Source organism: Brachyistius frenatus, unplaced genomic scaffold (genome assembly GCF_029030835.1).
Source record: "Brachyistius frenatus isolate BFR_SWC_R1_liver_20210118 unplaced genomic scaffold, ASM2903083v1 Contig_12, whole genome shotgun sequence".
In the NCBI taxonomy this organism is placed as follows: domain Eukaryota; kingdom Metazoa; phylum Chordata; class Actinopteri; family Embiotocidae; genus Brachyistius; species Brachyistius frenatus.
The window spans coordinates 1,350,773-1,354,023 of NW_027210611.1; positions in this window are offsets into that span (position 1 = coordinate 1,350,773).

Below are 3,251 nucleotides of genomic sequence, written 5' to 3' on the forward strand. Positions count from 1 at the left end.
GAGGCTTAATGCTGAAGGTGGAGCCAAGAAATCCCCCCCCCAAAAAAAGAAGTTGTGAGGAATCATTCTCAGGTTATGATTGCATAACTATCATTCACATTTTCTTGCAGCGAGTTGAAAATGTAAAACACTGCGATTTGACCATTTTAGCAGTTGTCTTTCAGATTGTAGCAAGGAAATGTGGTACTGTCTTACGATGAGGCAGTAAGACAGATAAAAATGCAGAGAGAGTGACAGATGGGAAGAGACAGAGAGATACAGGGAGAACGGGAACAGCAGATTTGTAGTGACAGGCTGCTCAGACGGAAGTTGTACGATTGTTTAGCCTAAAACCTGCACAACAGTGATGGAGACCAGTTTAAACCAGAATCTAAACTAATAAATTGTGTCTCAGCCCACTTTCTATTAATTAAAAAAAATCAACCAATTTTCCAGTTTATTAAAAAAACTATTGGTCTTGTTAAAGGCTTTAGAAACCATGTTTGCCTTAGTTGTACATAAGAACTAACATTTATCTTGGTGGGAACAAAGCTGTGAGGCAACATATCCATCAGATGTGAGTCAGAGAGGATTGGCAAATGCTTCTCAGCAGCTTTGGGTGATCTCACTGTGACAGTTGAAGTTTATTGTGACAGTTTGTGACAAGTGTCAGGTTTGTTTTCATCCACGTGAAAGTGTTTTAAGACCACTGAACATCTTTGGATTTTATCCTGAATTACATGGAGTGAAAGTTTCCTAAAAAAAAAAATGCTCTGGAAGTGCTTCTCTGCAGACTTTCTTTTACGTCATGAAGATTGAGCCAGGTGTTATTTCATGTTTACTGAATGCCACTGCATATGTTAATGAAGTGTATTGACCTGGGATGACTTCTATTGTGAGAACAGGGGCTTTGATCTGATCTTTGATTCTGCCTTTTAAATTTGAACAAGGTAAAAAAATAAATAAAAAAAAATCAGCACCAATTCAGCTCCATTTAGATTCAACTCCTGAGCCAGCTAAAGCTCTCTGAAAATACAAAAAGACTCAAAAAATATACTATGAGAAAAGGAAAATATAATGATCTCCCACCATAGACAATTGGGGCGGAGTAAGAGACATCCATGAAAAAAAGCAATGTCAAGGTCCAAAATGTTCAAAATGTTCTCATAACATTTTACATTTACTTAAATCTAACAACAGGCTTATAATAAGTTCAGTGTAACTATAAATCCAATATAAGTTGTCAGAGACAGTTGACAATCAGAATAAATACATTTTCTTAGTGTCTCATCACCTGTATAGTTGAAAGATGGTTGCAAAAATGGGGTAGGTTTCTCCGTCACAAAAGACATCAACTGTTAGATATGTTTAATAGTATAAACTGGGTTTAGCTTATTAAAACTGATTAATGTGCTGGAGCTCTGACACAGCGGTTATATAACTTCACTGGCACATGTTATCATGCTTCTTTGCAGCTAAAAAATTAGCTGTCTTTGATTATCTGATTCTTGTAAGAATTATCTAATAAGATACAGAGGCTGAAGTGCATAAACTAAAGTTGTATGAGATGTTTAAGTCAACATATTGTTGGGAACAATGCAAGAGTTGAGCCTTGGCACAGAGCAATTTTGAATTACGTAAATTTCAAAAAAACATTTAAAGCCTCGCTCTCCCTTTTTCTCTGCCCAGTGTGCATCACAGAGTCACACTTTGCTGCATTATTATCTTCCTGGTTAATACTTTTCTTCTTTTATCTCTTAACCTCTCACTTTTTGTTGCAAACTGTTTTTGTTCATAAAAATATCTCATTCCTGCCATATTCCTCAAGTTTGAAGCAAATCAGTGCAAGAAAGTTACCAAAGAGAGGCAACTGAGGGCAACTACCGCATTGCACCGTGGTGGGAGTAAATCTGTGTGCCTCTGTCCCTCATTTCAGAGAGGGCTTTGATGTCACTGGAATAAGCTGCAGCTCATTGAAGGAACATCAAAGATACCCCCCCCCCCCCCAATCCACAACCATTCACTGCTGTGAAGGAAACTTGTTTAGAAGTGCCGTGGGGTCCTTTATCTTCGCCATGATTAACAGCTCATTAACAGGCTATTCATATTATCAATTACTCCCAGAATGTGCACAGTGACTTTGACGATCAACTGAATGGGTAATTGGAATTTGTGATGTAAAGAAATAATATTTAATGCCTCCCAATTTCTTTAGGCTGATCTCTCTTATTTCAAGTGTTGCATTTTCTGGTCACTGATTGAAGTAAATGCAATCACTGCTTTGTTGTGTTTTCTTTATTTTAATTCTCTGAGCTTGTCTGGTATTGTTGCCAAATTAGATAGATGTGGTAATTTTGGAATTCATCTTTGTTGTCCTTTCAATGTAACTTCACTTTGTAACTCTGCTCTTCTCTTCTTTGGCCTTTGCATTTGTGCAAAAAAATGTTAAGGACTCACCCTTAAATTTGTGTTCAGTTGAGTAATTTATGGACAAAATTGGAATTAACTGATTTACATGTATTCAATTTAAGAGGCATTGTAATCAGACAGGTAATCGTCTCTTACCTGACATTCAGTATAAGATGAAGCATGTTTTTTTTTTTTTTTTTTAACACAGTAGACTCATGTATTTAGGTGTCTTAAGCACCTGATGAATATCACTGACTGTTCTAACAGTTCATTAACAGAAATTATTGTTGGCACCTTGTACTTGGATGTTTCAAAAAATTAAAAAAAAATTAAAAGAAGAGGGTGAAGCCCTCTTCTTTCTAGACTATGGGCCAGTTTAACCAAATCACAAGCAGATGCATCAGTATTGTCACACTCTTTTGGACTTGGAGAATTGTCCAACTACTTTCTCCATTCACTTGGCGAACTGCCCATCTATCCATTTTGGACCATTACTCTTTTCTTTTCGTGCTCCATTTATTCTACGTTATGTTTAGACTCAGGTCACAGGTAGCCTAAATTCTATAAATATAAGATTAAATACAAATCAGTTTTTCCCAGTGAGTAATAGATATATAGATTACACCAAAAGCATGTCTTAACGCACTGTTTTTGCAAATAAAAGCCTATGTTTTGAAAGTCCGTTGTGGTTGTTCATATTTATTAGTTGTTGTTGCAGCTGTTTTTAAGCAGTTATTAGGATCTTGTGGATGGAGCAACTTTTCCTCCGTTCACACTGGCCTATTAGAAGAGCGCACCGTGCAGCCAATCACAGGCACTCACTGCTCAACGCCACTAATCGTGGATTAGCCACAACCGACTGC